At 30.6% G+C, this 22,697-nt stretch overlaps 1 long non-coding RNA gene across 1 annotated transcript; it reads right to left on the bottom strand.

The window, feature by feature from the left end:
* Positions 1–5,193: 5,193 nt before the first annotated feature.
* Positions 5,194–10,172, bottom strand: LOC128200257 (uncharacterized). The gene is made up of 3 exons (XR_008252645.1): positions 10,046–10,172; positions 6,093–6,104; positions 5,194–5,318 (listed from the first exon to the last, which is right to left on the bottom strand). It is a non-coding gene; the product is annotated as an uncharacterized LOC128200257 (long non-coding RNA).
* Positions 10,173–22,697: the final 12,525 nt, after the last annotated feature.

The following is a 22,697-nucleotide window of genomic DNA, read 5'->3' as shown; positions in this document are numbered from 1 at the left end:
TGTAAAAAGAATCATTGAAATAAGGCCACCCATTGTTGCCTCTTTATCTTCTTCTTATTTTAATTAGTTTGTGTTATATAATTATATATTTTGTTTGTGTACATATTGTTAATTTTACTTACTTCATTTTCTCGCACTGTATAACTATGTAAAAACTATGTATATAAAGTAAACGCTGTGAATACCTATAATAGGCATGTGCATTAATATTATATTATATTTAATGTTTGTTATATATGTTATAATGCAATATGCTGTTGGTGTTCCTTTAAATAAATATATAATTTTTATAATCTGTATCATTCTTTGAAGAGATCAATAGCTTTTATTCATTCATTCGTTTATTCAAAATTAACTAATTAATTAATATGGTAATAAAACTATAATAATAAGTTAAAAGTGAAAATATCACGTATGAAAAAAAAATCTAATTGAGAATATATATATTCTTTATTGCACTAAAATATACAGTAACAACAATAAGTTAATAACAATGTTAGCAAAGGCGAACTTATCTCTAAAAGAGATTTCTTCCAGTCAACCTAACGCAGTGGCATAGGAAGTAGTGTGTGGGCAGTAATAGTGCTAAACAGAAATTAAAATAAATATTTACATAAATAATAAATCATTATATATATATTTGAAAGATACAATATTAAAACATACATATGAATATAAACCTACATAAATAAGAATATATATATACACATACACACACTCATACACACACATATATACACACGTACATACATATATACATATGTTAAATACAACATATGTATATATGTATGTCACCTGTTTTAAAATCAAATATAAAATACTTTTAATCGAGCCTACAAATACGTTCGCATGATTACATTTCATTGCCTCGTATGTGAACACTTATTGTTGCTGTTGTAAAATTAATGAGATATTGATTCATACACTGTGTTACTTGATAGGACAGCAATTGGAAACTCCAATTATTTTACGGAACAGAACAATTGTATATTTGTTCCGTTAAGTACTTTAAAAATTTAATTAATACATAAAAACATATAGTTTACTAGTATGTACACATTATATTTTATTGTAATAACGATCGGATTAATTTACATGTATTTTAGTTATTTAGTTGAGAAAGCTAGACTGACGCAACCGCGAGCCTTACAGCCGCTTACGACTAATGGTCCCGGATTGTCCCGAAACTAGTTGGCTTCTTCAAGTAAAATAAAAAAAATGAGTAAAAAGATTAAAGAATATTTCTTTTATGGTACTTAGAATGATAAAAAAAACTGATGGACCACTTGTTGTAAAGTGGCTATAGACATGAGCAGTATCATGAATATCACATAATTTACTGCTATGTTTATGGTATCCCTCATGCGATGGCTATATTCGGTCTATAATAATAAAAAAATGACATTAAAAAGATAGCTATATTGTACAAGTAATTAATATTTATGTACTAGCTGAGTCGTTGAACTTCGTATTACCTACAACGCCATCTATTAAAAGTATTACGAAGTAGTGATTACTATACAAAGCCTATTTCAAACTATAACTCTAATTTAGGGGGGGGGGGGGGGGCTATTCTTTTCTTTTATTAAACCGATATATTATAATGAATAAAATGTCAAAAAAAAATTCAAGTCTGTCAAATTATTTTTGAGTTTTAGTGAGACTAACGAACTGAAACTCTTTTTGATATTGGTCTATAGAAGACTTTATTTTTAGACACGTGATACGATGATCGAAAAAAAAAACGGTCAGAAGGAGAAAATTTGAAATTTAATGGAAGCATTTAAATCTCTTTATTCATTCATATTAAATCCCTTTTTTATATTAAATCGATCATGTAATAGCGGTCTTTGTTTTCATTGTCCAATTGGGTATGAGATTCAAGTATCCATATCCTATTAACTTATCATTGAATTTAACATAAAATATTTTACTATATAATTAAAGATTGAGATAGAAAATATTTTACTAAATAATTAATGCTCCTTTCCACTCAGTGTTAAATTCAAATAATATCACTGTTGATATAATAATCTGTTCAACATTATCATCATCATCATCACCATCATCATCATCATTTCAGCCATTATCCGTCCTATTCAACATATAATCATCGAAATGGGATTATCTTGTGAAAGATTAAAGTAAAATATGGGCGTCGACTTAACAGTCTCTCCCTGTTTTGTTTTAATCTATTAAAAATACTTGGAAAATTATTCATCTAAATTGCTATTTAAATCCGTGACGTTGAATTATGAACATTAATATAATACTTATGAAATATAACTATGTTTTTTTTTAGACAATATTTTTTTAAAATGTTAACTAAAATGTTCACGTCCCCTGGAGTAGACTTTGACCTGTATCAGGTAATACGATTCAATGTGGGAAAATACCAAGGGAAAATTGTCAACTGGCAATCTTTTGTTAGGTACTTGTTCTTTTTTTAATATGCTACAGGGAATTGAAAACAGCTAACAAAAGATTGATTCAAAGTGGATACTATACAATGGACTATAAGTACCAACTACAGACAGTATTAATATGTTTGAAATGTTTAAAGATGTTTATTATTAAACTAGATATTTCCCACGGTTTTAATCACCTGTATTATTTTATAATTCGCCATGTAGGTACCGGCATAGAATAGGCCACCCCTTCCTTTTTCGTGGGTATCGTAAGAGATAATTAAGGGAGCTTATAGTTGAGGGATGAGCAGCAACGTCACTCTTAAAGCATCTCTAAAACCTTAATTGCGGTTGCTAACCCACCTGCCCAGCATGGCTACTACTGGCAACACTCTCTTTATGGGAAAGGCTTATGTCTATCAGTAGACAGTTAGTGGATGATGCAATAAAAAAATATATTCTATAAACTATCTTGTTTCTTAGGTTAGAATATAACTCACCTATGTATCAAATTTCATTGAAATCCGTTCAGCCGTTATTGAGTGATAAACAGACAAACATATAAATATACAAATATCCAAATAGACAAATATCCAATTTTTCACATTTATAACCATTAGAAGGGGGGGGGGGGAAAGGAATTGTTATGGAAACTATCATGGTTAATTCCTGATGAATTTATCATGATGGGCTAACTGGCCTGTTTTCATTCTCATCTATCACCCTTCACTGGTGCTCCGCCAGCGTATCCCGTTAGCGCAGACGGGGTTACTATACCATTTTTATCCATCAAAAAAAAAAAACCATTAGAAGGATCACAGTTAACTGAATGGATTTAAATAAAATTTTATATACAAGTAGTCAATATTCTAAATTAAAACACGCAATGCTGTTTTATGACAGAAAGGGATAAAACATGTTTTTTTTTCTATTTACCCGAGTCATGCATGATCAGTGCCAAAAGTCAACACCATTCGCTCTCAGTTCAATTAACTTGAGCTAATTAATTACTATTGATCAATGAGATCAAGCAATATTGATGTCCATTTTTAGGTTGATGAGCAATTCGACAGTGTAATATGATTATTATTATTATTATTTAATATATAATATACTCGTATGATGGTGAGTAAGTATGATCAACACGTATAATCGATTTCATTTTTCGGAGAATAATATTAATTAATATGATATCAAATCAGATTAATAACTGATGAACATTTTTATGGAGATATATTAATACTGATGTAATTTACTGATATAATTGCGTCAGTTTTATTAGAAAATAGGTGATCATTTATAGTGACTGGTACCACAAATAATAATGCAGTGTTGCATTTAAGCATAGGCTACATAGGCTATAACCCGGGGGTCTCCACTACAATGGCATCTCCGTAATGGACTCTTGCCACAGATGGACATAATTAATGAGAAAATTAGGCAAACGGAAAAGTGAAAACTTAATTTTCTACCAAATGTGCTGAAATTTTATGACTAGCAACACTGTCTGGGGATTATACTTAGTCAAAGAAGTTATTTTGAAAAAAAAAACACAGGGATAGTTATTTAAGGCCATTTGTAAGAGTGGAATGGATAAGCAAATTGCAAGGATCTAAATGACAATTTTTTAGGCAATATATTTTATATATATAAAATCGGCCCCCACTGTAAATCTAGCCTAGGAGCCCACAGACCCTAAATACGACGCTGTAAAGATTCCTATATCGAAACTAGTATTCTGAAATATTATTTGTAATAATTTTTAATTCAAATTTGTAATTCAAAAGAAACGAGCTGTCCTTTTTCTTATAAGAAATAAAAATAAAATCCAATAAGTTACGACTTAATACAAAACCTACCGATTTCCGCCATTAGTAAATCTGTTAGGAGAAAATACCAGAACAGTGCTAGAAACATACGTATATTTTTATAAATATTAATAATTTTATTATCTTATTCTTAAGATAAATAACATACAATTTAAAATTGAATAGAAAATAAATCAGTAGCTGATATAAATAGTTTACATTTTCTAATAACTGTTCTGTAAAGAAAACAAATAAAATAAAAAAAAATTAAAACAATGAAATGTAAAACGTCATCAATCAAATTCCTTCAAAAAGATATATATATATATATATATATATATATATATATATATATATATATATATATATATATATATATATATATATATATATATAACAATAACTTTAACGACATTCTTTAAGGAAAAAGAAGCTAGAATCTCTATACTCATTTGTATGTAAGTGTTTGATTGATGACATTACATTATACACATCGAAAATACACACACACAATAATATCTTGGAAACATCAATATTTCTCGATTCACCTACACACAATATACCTGTAAAAATACGTAAAATACGTCAACTAAGCTAATTTGAACATTTCTTTCAGCCAATAACAGTTACATCTAAATAACATCAACCTACGTTAAAGAATTGAAGTATACTTTTATACTTACTGTGAAATTATAATTTTGCCTACATAATTTTTGAAAAAAGAATTGGAACATTTTAAAATATTTTAAAATAATTTCTAGAATTGTAATTTTTAATTTCTTTTCAACAAACTTTTGATCCAAGAATCAAATCTCCAATTGTAATTTTATAGCAATGTTTTACGCGAAGGATTGCGTAAACATCTACCTAAAAGTCTAACGTTAATACTATTTTATTCTTCTTCAGTCCAGTGAATCTTTTTAATATTTGTAGTTGTGTACTTACGGAAGGATGCGGCGGATGTTCTTGTCCCTTGACATTTTGCAGCTGTTTATTCTGCGCTGTTGGTGTCCGCTCTCCTGCAGCGCTGGATGCGCTCGCAGCGGCCCCAGCGCTGCTACCAGCTGGAGATTTCGCTTGTGGGGAGCTTGTTGATGTGGTCCTATAGAAAAATAATAGTTTTATTATCAGAGGGAGACTTTGTACAAAAGTCGATTGCTTGGGTACCTCTGTCCCATTCGTGTTTCAACCGTGAAGCAGTTGTGTTTGCATGGCTGTGTTTCGGTTTGAAGGGTGGGATATGGCGTGAATTTACTGGGTACAGAGGAATAACACCTGAGTCCTCAGGAATAGCAACGCATGGTGGGTATCATGGGCGAAACAGTATACTCTGTTATGTCCATGGTACTGCTCATGTCTATAGGCGACGGTTACCACTTTCCATCAGGTGGGCCGTCAGCTTGTTTGCCATTCTAAGTTTAATAAAAAAAAAAAAAAAAAATTTAGTTTTTCGTTTTAGAACAATGTGAACAGTAGCCTAAGCTTGTTTACTCGACCTTAGTTTGTAGGTTCTAAGTTTGTTTGCCATTCTTATTTTGTAGGTTTGTTTACCATCCTTGCAGTGATAATGCTTTTTATAAACATAGTAAGTTAGCTAACTAGTATAAATAGAAATACAGAATTAAGGAAGAGTAAAGAAATATATATATATATATATATATATATATATATATATATATATATATATATATATATATATATATATAATTCTATGTAGGTATGTATTAAATATGTATTTTTTTGTTTTATGTTTCTGGGGATGGCAAACGTAATTAAAAGAGCGTCTATACGAAATATGATAAAAAATGGTTTATTCAATTTTTTATGTATGTGTCTGCCATATATATGTATGTGTTTAAACTGGAAATGTACTTACTCGAGTTGCGCTCTGCGTGAACAGCACATGGAACAAAGAAATTAAATAATTTAGTTTATTCGTAACTTCACATGAGATGCAATAAAATGTAGAGTAAGCAAATTGGCAAATTCCTGTATCTATGTAAAATAAAAACAGTAGCAACCAATTATCAGATAATTATTATTAATAATTAGACTTCAGATTATTTGCAATATTAAAATGCCAAAATATGCATTACAATATGGAATAAATAAGAGTGAAATATACATATAATATGCATAATCAAAATGCTACGTATTTATTAATAGAATTGACGTTTATTTTAACAATATAATTAAACCAATCAGCTGTAATTCTCATGGAAATACATAATTAAATATTTTTCTGAATTTTCTAGAGCAAACTTGTAGCGTTTGTCACTTAATATTAATTTGTAGGCTTAAAATAATCTCTCTCTGTCATCTGACGTCACAGGGCAGGAGTTGAAATTTCGCGCCATTTCTGCAGAAACCTCTTTAGGCAGTGTTTGGCCGGTGCCGTTGATATATGCGTTAAACTTTTTTTATTTCTTCAACGCCCAGATTTTTATGTAGAATTGAATGTTTACGAGTAATATAACACGCCTAACATATTTAACTATTAAAATGAGGATTATCAATGGAAAAGTATGGAAACATGAAATATCGCTATACAATTATGTTCCATTAAAAAAAATAAAAAAAAAACGAGTTCAATTGTGTCAAAACCAGTTATTTTTATTTGGGATTTAAACTATTGAATTGATTTAAAAAAATCTGTAAGTATATCCTTTCAGATAAAAAAATGAATTTTCCAAATCGGTTTATAATTAAAGGAGTAATGAGGTAACAAACATGAAAAAATACAACAGAATTCAGAAACTCCTTTTTTTTTAAAATTGTTTGATAAAACTATAAAAGTCATATATACTTGTATACATATAATCCAATGTCGATTAATAATAATCCACGGAAAAGTATTTTTTACTATTTTCCTTAATTCATCAGAAATGCGAAGAAAACATACAATTTTAAACTTAATCAAAATACAACTGATTTAGATCAAAATACTGTAGTTAAACTGGCAACATTTGTGTCACCTGTCAAATTTCAAAGAAAAAATATTAAGAAAAAAAAGAAATTATGTAACCTTATCTGCCAGTCTTAAGGAAAGCGCCCAGCGCCAATCGCATCCTTGATCAGAATAATTCTTTTCACGATTTTAATACCGATTTAGATAATAAACACAAACACGGTGGCTCAAAATAAATCGCTAACACTTCAAGTATCAATTTTAACCACCTCGAAAAGGCTTAGTGTACACAATTGTAACTGTATTGTGGGTAACGAGAGGCGCATTTGAGCGCCTTTATTTCACGGGCGATTACGATCGACGGCCGACCGGCGACCGGTCCGGATTACGGCGGGATTTATAACCCAAGGGTTGTGTAAAATTCGACGCTTATAAATTTTTGTTCTTTTTTTGGGATTTCATACCCGTACAGTATTTATGGGACCATGTAATTATTATTAACTTGCGATGCCAGTTCAGGCGGTTTCTGTGTCAAACCCAAAGCCTCTGTAGCATGGAAAAAGGAATTTGCGAGCTATAAAATTGGCAAATAACTTATAATTAGAGATTTGTTTAAAAAAAGATAACCACTTTAATCAAGATATTTTTTTACAACGAAAGTGGCCAAACAATTAAACGCGTACAGCTCGTTTAAGAGTAAACTGTCACTACCTATAGTCTATGGTTAAATTTAAATTTAGAACGCAGAATAGTGTACCTGTCAAAGCATAAATTAAGAATAGTACCTGTAGTCTTCTTTATAAGTAGATTTAGTATCGTATGAAGTAGTTTATGCAAGGTAAACAAATATGACAACTTTAATCATCACAAATTTACATGGGACTAATACCCTATCGTACTATAAGAAATTTTAATAAATCTTTTCTGATTTAGGTATGTAATCGTATGACATAGTCACAAATTGAGAACTTCCTACTTTTGGAAATAGCTCATAAAGTTTTAAAATTAAAAGACACTTGTTTATGTCGGAAATATGTACTTTAAAATGAGACGTATCTTGTAATTTTTACAACATTACCAAGGTTCTTTTTACGATGGCTGGTGATTTTAATATAAAATTTATGGTTTTTAGATGTTACGGTGCATATAGTTTTAAACTATCTACATTGTTTTAAACTAACAAAGTAACTAACTATATATTCTGTAGAAAATTCTTATTTTATGACTTTAGAAACATATTATTATAATGCAGCTTGGATAAGGCGACGCATGTGAAGGAAAGAGATAATCAGAATACACTGTGACACACACGGTACTCCCCTAAAGTTTCATAGTACCATACCTAGTATTTTTACTATCATATATATATATATATATATATATATATATATATATATATATATATATATATATATATATATATATATTTTTATTTTATTTTATACAAAAATCCACAGCTCTTAAAAAATAACTTACATGCTAAGTCTCTTATAAATACAGCCAATAACGGATTTTATTTATACAAACAAAAATGTTGATTTCAAAGCGAGGTATTATATATTTAACTAAACGACAGGTAAATAATCACAACTGATAAGTAGTAAAAACAGAATTAGGCCCTTTAGAGATATTAGCTAATGCTGAGAAAAAAGGAAAAAAAAAATTGATAATTTAGAAAAATCTACGTTCTTTTTTTAAATACTAGCATAAACAATATATCGATATCTTTTTATATCTATATTAATTAGTAGCTATACAGAACACTGTATTTATTTATCTATTTTAATTGTTCCGACGAAAATGGCCAATTAAAATTCACCGCGTGTAGCCAGCGTAAGTAACATATTGTAGCGACATTGTCAGCTATTGTGTGTTCGCTTTGTATACTGTAACAGGTAACTAGTAATGGGAGAATGTGGGCAGGCGTGGGATGGGAGGCGAGGGGAGAAAGGTAATTACAGAACGGTCGCCTTGAGGTGGAATATTCATGAATACTGACAATTATTGCAGTGACTCTCGATATATTCACTATTCCGGATGTAAAAGTGGTTGAACGACGCATTTCCCCGTTTTCCCGTGGGTATCGTAAAGCCACTAAGGGAATTTATTGGTCGAGGGATGAGTAGCACCGTGCTTAATAAAACATCACCAAAATCTAATTTTGATAGCTAACTCGCCAGCCAAGCGTGATACTACTAGCAAACCCCCCTTATGGGGGAAGCCTATTTTCAGCAGTGGACAGTCAACGGCTGATATAATGATGATGATTATGAACGTTGCATGGGTGATAGCTATCTCTATAGCTCAAGCGAGTTCATCATCTCTATTAAATAAATGAATAGAATAAATATATTGAAATTATTAGGTTTTATCAAGGTTATCATAAAGGGGATTGTCATATCCTAATCTTGGGGAGAGGCATTGTTAGTAACAAAGATTAGTCATCCCATTTTTAGTAATATATCCTATCGGATATATCTCCTGATGGTCTCTCTGGAAATCATTGTGATTAATTCCTGGTGAAATCGTCTAGCCAATTAATCAATCTTCATCTTCATCTACAACCTTAACTGGTAGCCACCAACATGTAGCAATAACCCCGACGGTTTTTTAATGAGTGATAATGGAGTAGTAACCCCACCTGCGCTATCGGTATACACCGGCAGGGCACCAGTGAAGGATGATAGGTGACGATGAAGCAGGCCAGTTGGCCCATCATGACGAACTCCACTAGAATTAACCACGATAGTTTCCAAGGGGAACCGCGTGGAGGTCGACCTGATAGGATGTATTGCTGGAAATGGGTCAGTTAGACTCCATTACCAACAATCCCCCCCCCCCCCCCGCAGACAGGACTACCACCTCATTACAGCACTATAACAAAGAAATATAAGATCTTTATAGTTATAAACAACACTTACTGGTGTATGTATGGAAATTATTGCTACATTTAATGCATTATCACTTAGAGAAATTGTTATTTTTATTTAAAGTGATATCACCCGTGACAAATAATGAATAGCGATTTTCGCTTGCAATGAGTTAATGTCGCACTCGCTACTATTTGCAATTGAAAGTGACATATGAACTATGACTTATGATAAGAGCGAGCGAATAGAGACTTTAAGGCAATGTGTTAAAGTTTTTATTCCCTCGCACTTTACGGTCCAGTCGACCTTCTGCTGCGAACTTCACTACCAACCAAGCGCAGCCAATGACATACAAATAAATCTGAATGCAGCTACTACCTGCGATTTTATTTAATGTATTCGCAGTTTATATGAAGTGACGTCCAGCTTATCCTTTTAATTCCAATGGAAAAGATAAACTGGATAGAAAAAGTAACTAACAAGGAAGTCTTGAAAAGGGTGAATGAGAAAAAAACATTAATAAAAACAATAGAGAATAGAAGAGGGAAAATGCTGGGACCACCTTATACGACATGATATTTTTTTAAAGAGGTACCAGAAGGAAAAATAGAGGGCAAAAGGAGAAGGGGAAGACCGAGAAATAACTACATGGGACAGATAAAGGACACACTAGGTGTCATGTCGTTTAGAAAGGTCAAAGATATGGCCTAAAATAGAACTGGCTAGAAGAGAATGCTTAAATTAGTTGCCGTGACAAGAGGAAACTTTTAAATAAGAAGAAGATGAAGAGATTTAGTTGGAGTGACATACGATTTCGGATAGCATATGAGATTTCAATCACATGTGAAATATTCCACGCCTAATAATCTTAATTTAATAACTAATAAAGATAGTGTATACTGAAAAATAGCACTACATTTAATGCATATACCACTAGATGGCACTAATTTGATAGTATAATGTTTTACATTATTATGTTGGCACCTTTATGCTATGTACCTACAAATCCTTGATTAACGAATCTGATTTGCATTTGACTACATTTTTATTATAAACTTAGTTCAAAACAGACCCCTATAATTAAGTTGCCTTTTCATTATAGATGCTATCTAACAAATTGTTTGGTTTTCCTGAATCCCGCTAGCCGCCAGCGTTACCGGAGTTTGTTTGAAGTTAACAATAATAGTAATGTTTATCATAGAGCAAAAAGATTAGATGAGCGAAAGCTTTTGGGTATTTTACTTCGAGATCCAATGATACTTACAAAATTAAACAACTTTCTCTAATGGAGGTCGAAGGTTCGCATACAAAAAATATTCTTTATACAAACCTCCTTGTAATATGATAGCTTCAGTAAGAAAGGTCAATAAGATTGTGTTCGATGGAAAAAAAACAGGCTTTAATTGTGGAAAAGCCAGTTGTTTTGATTTCAAAATTAAACTACTGGACTTATTTTGATATTTTTTTTATGAGACTAATCTATAAGTACATCCTTTCAGATGAAATTTTTTTTTTTTTATACAACTTAGAATGGTTTACATTGACGAAGTATGAGGTGACAAATATTGAAAAAAAAAAACTGTATTGAAAACTTTCTTCTTTTTGAAGTCATTTGAAAAGTATTTGACTCATAATCACTTAGAGAAATCCACTTTAGTTGGTAAGAAAGCTGACCTTGATATGGCATGGAAGGTGCGCGTTCGAGTCTCGCCTGCTTCAAAAAATTTTCATTACCCTACTTCTAATATATTAATTTGCAATCATGCAGTAAATTGTCAAGTGTCTAATTATAAGTCAAAATGTTTAAATTCAGTTCAGTTAAATAATTTCTTGGATTTTTGGTTATTAAAAACTTTGCCCTTTCGAAACGTGCTTCCTTCCGTTCTCATAGGAATTTCCAAAAACTGTATCTTAGCAGGAGTGTTTATTAAATGTAATATGAATAATAACTTTTTTAATTCTATTTAAAGATAAGGTGCTATTATTTTATCAGCAGTTAACTGTCCACTGCTAAATGTAAGCGTTCCCCTGAAGACGAGTTTTGCCAGTAGTTGCCACGATTGGCAGGCGGGTTGGTAACCGCAGTTAGTATTTTAGTGACATTTTAAAAGGAACGCTGCTGCCTGTTCCTTTATCATTAAGTTCCCTAACTCGCTTCTTACGACACATACGGAGAAGGAAGTCTCACTCCTTTCTATTCTGTGCCAAAACCACACAGACAAAAATAAAATACTACTTAAAATTTCAATAAAAAAAAAAATTATAAAAGATTTTGACATAATAACATAAGATTGTTTCGCAAAGAAAACCGTTGGCACAATTGTGCCAGTTATTTTGATTTAAAAACTAAATAACTGAATCGATTTTAATAGAATTTCTATGAAATCAATTTGTAAATATATTCTGAACGAAAAAAAAATTTTTTTCAAATAAATTTACAACTGACATAGTTATGAGGTAAGAAATATAAAACAATACAACCGAATTGAGAATCCTCTTTTTTTAAACCCTTAAAAGCCTGATTTTTTAAATCAAATTAAAAAAATATATAAGGGTACACTTATACTTTTACTGTGTTTACTAATGGGGAAAAATAGTAAAAAAAAAAAATCAAAATGATATATTTAAATATTTATTTTGAAAAAAAAAATAAACATTTGGTAACATGCAAACAGCCAAATATTAAAATAAAATCGATTGTAGGCGCCCAATGCGATTTATAACCCCGGTATTGAATTTGAAACTTCAGGTATTTAAGGGGCTAAGTCATTTCCAAGAGTCTACTAGATTAACTTTTTTACGTTTTTACTAGATTCTCGTCTCTCGGGGTATTCAAATAGTTTGTTCCAGAAATTAAATGGCGAAATATTAATTAATATTTAAGGTGTTAATATCACAATGATCAGCAATGTATGATTGATGATGTCTCCTTTGTTTTACAAGTATTTAGATCCCGCAATGATCGCTTACCATCAAGCTAGCAGTAATTGCTTGCTTGTCATTTTTATTTTTGAAATATTGACTTTCGACTTCAAATTTTAAGAAGTAATTTAAAAAGTATTAATTTAAAAGTAATTTACACAAAAAAAAAAAAAACAAATTCAATCATGTCAGTCAATCTGTTATTTTGATTTAAAAATCAAACTATTAAATATGTTTTGATAGAATTTCTATGGGACAAAGCTATGGGAGAAAGTATTTCTTGTTCTAAAAAGATAATTTTTCAAATCGGTTTATAAATGACGGAGTTTTTAGGTAACAATAAAAAAAAAATACAACGGAATTAAGAAAATTATAGCGTCCTTTTTTTTAAGTTGGTTAAAAATGTGCCAAAGATAGGTACATAGGTACATTCGAACACGTATATTCCGCTGCACTTTTCCTGCTACCGGTGTGCTATTTCGGCGCACTCTATTCAACAGCTTCTTCCGTATTCACCTCACACAATTCCTTTGTGTGGAGCGCAGATTTTAGCAGAACAGACAGTGATGATGATAGTTCGTTTTTATGAAAACAAACATAACACAATTTCAAATACGATTTAAGTTTTAAATTTAAAATTTAAATTTCGCACGTTTTACTGGATTCGTCATATTTTCTTGTATGTGTTATGTATATATATATACATATATGTATGTGTTAAGTCCGCCAAATGTACATAGAATTTTACTGTGCAATTAAGTTTAAATAAATAAATATATATCTCAGACAGTTCATGTGTTTTTATGTTTTCCTTTGCTGGTATATCCATATGAAAAACACTATAGATTTATTAAAATATGCAGCATTATTGCGTGCTATGCATTAGGCTTCCTTTTGTCAGAGATTGTACTAGACGTCGTGCCTTTGAAACAGAATTCATAGTGCATGCATTGCTGTTTCACCTGCACTCGTTCGATTCGCTAAACACGTATTGGCAATTTGCCATCTTTTATTAGATTTTATTATGGCGCATACCGCATTTTTGTCGCTGACTGTACTTTCGTCCGTTTGATTGGATGTTATTTAATTTTCTGTAATTTATTACGAGGTTAACTCTATTTGTACGATGTTAGGGGCACTTAGTGATAACATTTTCTTTTCTATTTAATACTTTGTATTTTATTTATTAATTTTATATTTTGTATTTTTTATTTATTATGTACTTTGTATTTTATTTATTTATTATATAAGAATATCGATAGCGTGTTATTATACGATTTTAATACGTTTTTATATCTTTATTTAAAATGTAAACATTAATGTGAGTTTATAAAATATTTTACTAAAATAGGTTGTTTTATTGCAACTTAGAATGACAAACAAGCTGACGGCCTACCTGATGATAAGTGGTAACCGTCGTCTATAGACACGAGCAGTACCATGGACATAACAGAGCATACTGTTATGTATAAAAAAAATATACTCCTTTGGTAGTTAATTAAAAACCACGAAGCAATAAGCACGAATAGATATTTCATCTTATTTCGTCTACTTTTATAATTCGTCTCATATATGCACGCCATTTCTAACTGGTCAATTAAGCAAAAAGCGCGTCTCTATTATATGCCAAGGGAGTAATATACACCAGCGAGGTGATAATATGTTAATGTCAGCGACCTCTTACCGCCAACGAAGGGCGGTAAGTATGAAATTTAAATTTTCAAGCACCAATAACGTTTACACATGGCATTCGTTAAAAGTGATGGAAGGCACTTTTTTTTTCGTTGGATAAAAAAAATATTTGTTTACGTTACGTACTTATGTGTTAACATATATAAATATAATATTCTTTAGTATTTCTACTCTTTTATACATTTCTTTTAATAACTAAAGATTGGGTTCAACAAAAACCCATTTCAAATGTGATTTGATTGTGAAAATGTGATTTCAAAACAAGCTATTTTGGTCTAAAAACTAAACTACTAAACCAATTCTAATAATATTCTTATAAAACCAATCTGTAAGTATATTCTTTTAGACAAAAGGGAATTTTCTAAATCGGTTTGTAAGTAACGGAGTTAAGAGGTAACAAACAAAAAAAAAACAATCGAATTGAGAACCTCCTTGTTTTTGAAGTCTACTGAAAACAAATAAATGTGTAACAATAAAGTCTTACAATATAAAAATATATTTTTTTTTATACAACTTAGAATGGCAAACAAGCTGATGGAAAGTGGTAACTGTCGCCTATAGATATGAGCAGTACCATGTATATGTATATTAAATATTATCTGTTTGTTAGTTTCAACAATTAATTGTTATATTTTACTGCAGCTTTAACGATCATTATTGTTCATATTCGGGATTTATAATGTATATTTTATAACAGTGTTAAGTTTATAATCCTAAAATTAACACCGTCCAAATTATATAGACTATTAATGCTTATTTCTGAACACAAATATCTCCTCGTAATAAAAGAAGAATAAACAAAATACGTATAAATATGGACGAAATACGAGTAATATTCGTACATACAAAAGAAAACACAAAATCCCTCAAATTTACTAGAGGGAGATTTTGTACAAAAGTCGTTTGCTTGGGCATCTATATCCCTTTCGTGTTTCTACCGTGAAGCAGTTGTGTTTGCATGACTGTGTTTCGGTTTGAAGGGTGGGATATGTCAGTGAATTTATAGGGTACAGAGGAATAACACCTGAGTCCTCAGGAATGGCAACGCATGGGGGATATCATGGGCGAAACAGTATACTCTGTTATGCCCATGGTACTGTTCATGTCTATAAGCGACGGTTACCACATTCCATCAGGTGGGCCGTCAGCATGTTTGCCATTATTAGTAGCATAAAAATAATTTAAGAATGAAATTAGACTTTAGAATCCTGTTAAAAAGAATAATATGAATCTAAATATTAAGATGTCCTTATTATATAATTGTACTAATGTAGATATTTTAATAAAATAGGTCGTATGTATAGATTTAATACATTTCTGAAAAGAGAGCTCGAGCCTTTGTTTCTCTTATATTAAATTTTATGAAAAAATATACTTACACCTCTTCACTAGTATACTGTTTTAATGTAATTAAGCTGACGCGGGAGCTTCCCCACGAGTTTAGGAGTATTTTGATGTACAAACACTTCTAATTGCGGCAGTAACCATTTTACATACTTCGCAGTTATTTACGTACATTACAGTCGTATTGTTTAGAGGTATGATATAGTTAAATGTTCCTTAAATAGCTTCAATTAAGCACGAATAATAATTGTCTAAATGTATTGAAGTTTGGTCCAAAAAATGTTAGTTAAAAAAACTACCGGATTATAGAGTACCAGTGAAAACTAGAATGTTTAGTAGACACGACCAAATCTAGTCCAGACAATCATTGATTTAAAAAGTGCGTCCATATTTATTTATTGTTTACCGAAAGCAGGTTTACAGTTCGGTTGTATTTTTTTATATTTGTTACGTTATAACTCTGTCAGATCTAGATCGATTTGGAAAATTACCTTTTAAAAAATAATATACGTACAGATTGGTTTTATAGAAATTTTATCAAAATCGGTTCAATGGTTGAATTTTTGGTTTAAAATAACTGATTTTACTAAAAACGACGTCGGTTCTTTTTGTGGGACACTGTTGAAAATAAGTGATTGTCTTATAACAATGAATAGCTACCTTATCTTTTGAAAGTAAAATTTACAATGAAAGAAACAAAAGAAGATCAGTGGCAGGCAAAATAAAAATAAATTAGGCTATTAAAAAAAAACAATAAAGGTTGCGATCTTCAACAGACACAATCTTTAATTATGTGTACAGTCAGTCATGGACAAATACATGAAAAAAAGGCTTCCCGTTAATTTTATCCATAAATATTAATTATAACGTATTTACTCTGAATTTTACGTTACAATGTGCGTAATATGTAACAGGAGACGAGGCTGGGTGTGAAAATATGAACAAGCAACTGAAATCAGGGTCTCCGGCGTAAGGTAAGTGAATTTTGTTATTTGCTGACCTATGGGCTGGTCGGAGTGTGGAAATTGATTTTCCCGGGTAGTCGTATTTTATCTTGTGAAAATTTCTTATTGAAGCAATGCGGTTTACTTTGTAAGTCTTCTGGTATGCATTAGTATATCCAATAAAATGTTGCCATTACATTACGCTCTTATAATTTTAAGGGGAAATATTATTCTTGTGACGATTCGCTTGTGTCGAGATTTCCTGTTGAATTTTGTAAATAGATATATTTTTATTTTATTTTATTTTATATTATACAAAAGTCCACAGCTCTTAAAAAACAACTTACATGCTAAGTCTTTTATGAATATAGCCAATAATGGATTTTATTTATAGAAACAAAAATTATAATTCCAAAGCGAGGTAGGCAAGTTAGAGTGGGTGTATGCAAGTAATATAAGTACATGTATGAAAGAAACTATATATAATGATGAGTGTCCATAAAGTTAAGTTAATTGATATATAAAATAATTAAAATCCATGTTGCTAACGTTCAGATATTGACAGCAATGGTTAAATAATACAAATTCATGGTCACCAATTGTAAAGAGGTATAAATGTATGCGTGGGTAAAATAGTGTGATATAAATAAATGTAAATATGTAGTGTATATACGTACTATGTACATGTATGCACATAGGTAATTATGAACTATGTGCATATATGTACATATACACAAGACATATAGATACTTTTTATTGTCACCTCTAAAAGATTATAATAGTAAACTTATTATAGATACAAACAATTACAAGAATAGATTACTCTGAGAAAACAGATAGTGGATTTAGTACTTATAATCTTTAACGTCATTATCATCATTTCAGCGGTTAACTGCCCTTTGCTGAACATAAGCCTTTCCCAGAAGAAGTTTTGCCAGTAGTTGCCACACTTAGCAGGCGGGTTGGCAACCGCAGTTAGGCTTTTAATGATGTTTTAAGAGGGACACTGCTGCTTATTTCTTTAACATTAAGTTCTCTTAGTCGCCTTTTACGACACCCACGGGAAAAGAAGGGGTGGCCAATTCTATACCGGGACCTACACGGCGAACTTACTAATTCTATTAATGTTGTAAATCTATATTTGGATGTTTGATGCTAAATCACATTTATACAGTTGAATAGATTTGAATGAAGTTTATGCATGGGTAGATCAAATCCTGAATGGACGTATAGAACACCATTTATTTTATTCACGTGGATTATAGCTAGTATTTCATGAAATTTATTTAAAATAGAACAAAAATTCATTTGTATTGACATTTGCCATAGATCCGGATATAGTACCTGCTTATTTATTTTTATTTATTTATTTATTTATTGAAATAATTATGTACGTTATGTAATATAGGAACTTTTTTTAATTGATAATTTATGTAACTTTTTTGTTGTGGGCAATAAATGTTTTCTTTCTTTCTTTCATAAAAAGGTATAAAATATGTGGCTGTCACATCCGCAATAAATGGATTTAGGTTAATTTTTATTGCGATCAATCAATATATCTCCATTATGTACAGAAAGTCACGAGATAAAGCTAGTACCTAATAACAGTTACGAAGGCATGACATCATAGTCCTCATTAATGGCAAGGCATGAGGGTTGTCATGAGTGTGTTTATAGGCGGCAGTTACGATCCGGTCCGGCTTCACATTAGAGGGTAGATTGAATTTTCGAAAATATAGTCTTTGTTACTAGCAGATAGTGTAAAGAAAGAAGAAAGAAAAAGAAGTGAAAGAATTTTTAAAATTAGTTTTTAGTTTTATTTACTCTAATCTCTCCTCTCTATAATATTAATACACATTGTTCAAGACAATTAGACCATAAAGTATTTCGTATTTTTTATTTATAATTATTAAGCATGGCAACAATTGAACTAGCTAAAAAGTTATAGTGCAAGCATTTACTTCTTTCTGTTTCTAACCATCCTATGGAATAGCTGTTACTTCTTAGAATTGTCTAAGATATAATAATATTACATAATAATACTGTCCATTTATAATTTAAAGCAGTTTCTTGTTTTTTTTTTTTTTGTTACTAATATATATAAATAAATGCATATTGTTTGTGAAACCTTGAAATTATGATACCAATATAAAACCGTGATTCGGCCCAAGTCAGGATCGATATGACCTTATTGGAAGCGTAAACGTTTAGGAGACCTTTCAACACAAAAGAAACGCGTTATTTATTGCCGAACCCGTCTGAAGTTTTGAGTTATTGGATGATAAAAAATTGTTAATTGAAGAATGTTTAAAAGTAAGCCGTAACAATTTAGACTCTAATTTATGTAGACTAGCGATTCGCCCTGGCTTCTTACGAGTAGTGAAATAGTAAGATTATGATAGTTATATATTAGTATTTTTCATCGGCTTTAATAGGCATTTTTTTTTTTATCTTGGACTACATTATTGTGATTAATGTCCGATTAATTTATTATTAACTTTTTTTTTTTAGGTTAATTTCATTATACGATATTATATATAAAATAAGTGAAGATCGCTATGTTCCGCTGTTATTGGGTATGCAAATATTATAAAATCCTTAGCAAAATTATTAAATACAATATTAATCATCAATTTAAAAAACGTAATGTATTTGTTATGGGAATTTTTATGTTTCTAAAAATTTTATTATATTGTACTGTAAAATCTTTATTGTACATAATTTATATTAATTACATTTGTACAAAAGTCGATTGCTTGGGTACCTCTGTCCCATTCGTGTTTCAACCGTGAAGCAGTTGTGATTGCATGGCTGTGTTTCGGTTTAAAGGGTGGGATATGGCGTGAATTTACTAGGTACAGAGGAATAACACCCGAGTCCTCAGGAATGGCAACGCATGAGGGTATCATGGGCGAAACAGTATACTCTGTTATGTCCATGGTACTGCTCATGTCTATAGGCAACGGTTACCACTTTCCATCAGGTGGGCCGTCAGCTTGTTTACCATTCTAAGTTGTATAAAAAAAATGCATAAGTTTTTATAGCTATATAAAATATATATGTGAAATTCAAACAAGTACTGTTTTTAACCGACTTCAAAAAGGAAAATTCGGAAGGCTTCGATTCGACATCAAAAAGAGGTGGTTCTTAATTCGGTTATTTTTTTTTCTGTTTATTATCTCAGGATTTCGTGATTTATAAACCGATTTGGAAAATGGAAAATCTTTTTATAATTGACAGGATATACTTTTAGATTTTGTTCCATAGAAATTTCATCAAAACCAATTCAATAGTTTGATTTTCAATTCAAAGTAATTATTTGTAGTCGATATTTTGTTTGTGGAGCAAAATATATTTTTTGCTATTGCCCTAACGACCCTTGCACACAAAAAAAGTGAAGTCGGTATTCGGTAGTTTAAAATAACTAAATAATATATAATAAATATATAATATAATAATATGTAATAATAAATAATAAAACTCGATCAAGTATAGCAAATTGCCTAAGATTTACCTAAATAATTCAAACACTTCATAGACCACAACAAAATTGTTTTCCAATAAAATTAATTAAAGCTCATTTGTTAGGAACATCGCGGACAGACCTATTTAAATAAACAAATTACGTTCAATCCATCAATATTTAATAAGACGGTGATAGAGTTTTGTATCACCGACCAATATAGGTTTTTAAACTTCTTATAGTAATAAATTTTATGGTCTTAGTTTCTGAAGCATTTTCGGAAGTCAACTCGTTCAGGTGGCTGGTATATAAAATGCAGTTAATCAAATTAAAATTTTTTAATTATTAAATTTTAATAATTTGTTAACTTAAATTTTCAAGATTAGTCAAAAATGGCCATGCAACAAAGAATTTATTAACTTTGTGTCTAATTGTGTCTTAAAAAATCTAAAATATGGGAATGAATATTATTAGTGTTGAATTTAGAAACAAATACTGAAATTGATCCTGATATTTAATTAAAAACGAGCCAAAATAACATTTTATAAATGGAATCTAAGCATGGACTATATTCCAAATTCAAATTCTTTTATTAGAAATACATCAATTAAAAAAGTTTTATTTATTTATTTATTTAACACTTTATTGCACCAACATAACAGGATTTGTTGAACAATTTTTAATACGTATAGTGTAGTACAAAAGGCGGTCTTATTGCTAAGCAATCTCTTCAAGCAAGACAACCTTTGGGTAGAAGGTTAATTTTCCGTAAAAAGTTTGTTAATTGAATTTAAATATCTATTCAAAATATCGGACAGGGACAAAAGAGTAGATGAGGTGAGAGAAAGAAATACGTTAATGATGTGCGACCTGATGAATAAAAATAGGAGTATATTTAAAAAAAAAATTACCACTGTCTCAAGATCTTTCATTGCTTAGTGTTAACATCAACAGTATCTGTGTATTAAATTTAATTAAAATCCGTTTAGTAGTTTTTGCGTGAAAGAATAATAAATGACTATTCATCCATCCATCGTTATAAACCTTTAGATTTATTATATTAATAGGACGAAGTAAATTAACAAGTTAGTTACTTGTATCTTGTAATTTTCTCGTATACAGATTGTAGTATATTTATAATACTATATATTGTAAAGAGAAATTGCGGTTACCAACTTGTATGCGAGGAGGCTTTCGACACTCTATAGTAACTGGTAGGAAATGCAAACAAACAGACGGTCCACTTGATGTAACCGTTTCCTTTAAAGATAACAAATAGGGTAGTCATCACAGAATATAATGCATTACTGGTTTATTATGGAAACTGACGACTCGTCCCTGCTACGTATTAATAAATAGGTAGATTTAAATTTTTTTGTTTAGAATTAAATTCTGTTTATTATCAACTATCTCCCATAATGGGGGTTTTGCCAATAGTTGCTATGCTTGACAGGTAGATTGGAAACTTTTTTTATGCTACTTAGAGTGGCAAACAAGCTGACGGCCCACCTGATGGAAAGCGGTAACCGTCGCCTATAGACATGAGTAGTACCATGGACATAACAGAGTCTACTGTTTCGCTCATGATAACTTGAATGCGTTGCCATTCCTGAGGACTCAAGTGTTATTCCTCTGTACCCTGTAAATTAACTACAGTTAGGCTTTTGGTGATGTTTTAAGAGGGAAACGATCCCTTAACTATTAAGTTAGTCTTACGACACTTACGAGAAAGGAAGGGGATTTTACATCGGGTCTATACGACGGCATTATACTCATACTCCCTGATAATGTAGCTAAATGAAATAATTTTTAAAATCGATATAGTATTTTTCGAGTTTATTCATTATAAACAAAAAAATAATAATCTTTTCTCCTTATAATATTAGTTTAGACTAGCTTTTGCTTGCGACTTCGTACATGTGGGTCTTGGAAATAGAAAACTAATGAAATAGACCACTTCACTTAAAAAAAAAAGACACAATGGAAATTATAATGTCCAGTTAGTTGTTTTTTGTAGCGATTTTATCAAAATTAAGAACCAGGGAGACCGTGTGGAGGTCGACTACTGAGTATATTTTTAGCAATGGGGCCACTAGTCCCCATTGTAACAATCTCGCATATCATGATTTTGATACAAAATGCGTGAATGATTTCGTAGCATAATTATTTGTATAGAGAACAGTCTATATTTTATGTTGATACGGATAGGCTTAATTTGATAAAGCTATTAGGGATCCTGTGTTATGTCTAGGTAAAAACTGTTTCGCATATTAACATCGGTTCGGACCTCTGTCAATCAAGCTTCTTGTCAGTACAAGATTATAGCATTAGATATATT

Source organism: Galleria mellonella, unplaced genomic scaffold, assembly GCF_026898425.1.
Source record: "Galleria mellonella isolate WM207_F2 unplaced genomic scaffold, CSIRO_AGI_GalMel_v1 utg172, whole genome shotgun sequence".
NCBI lineage: Eukaryota > Metazoa > Arthropoda > Insecta > Lepidoptera > Pyralidae > Galleria > Galleria mellonella.
This window is presented reverse-complemented; position numbering and strand designations above follow the sequence as displayed.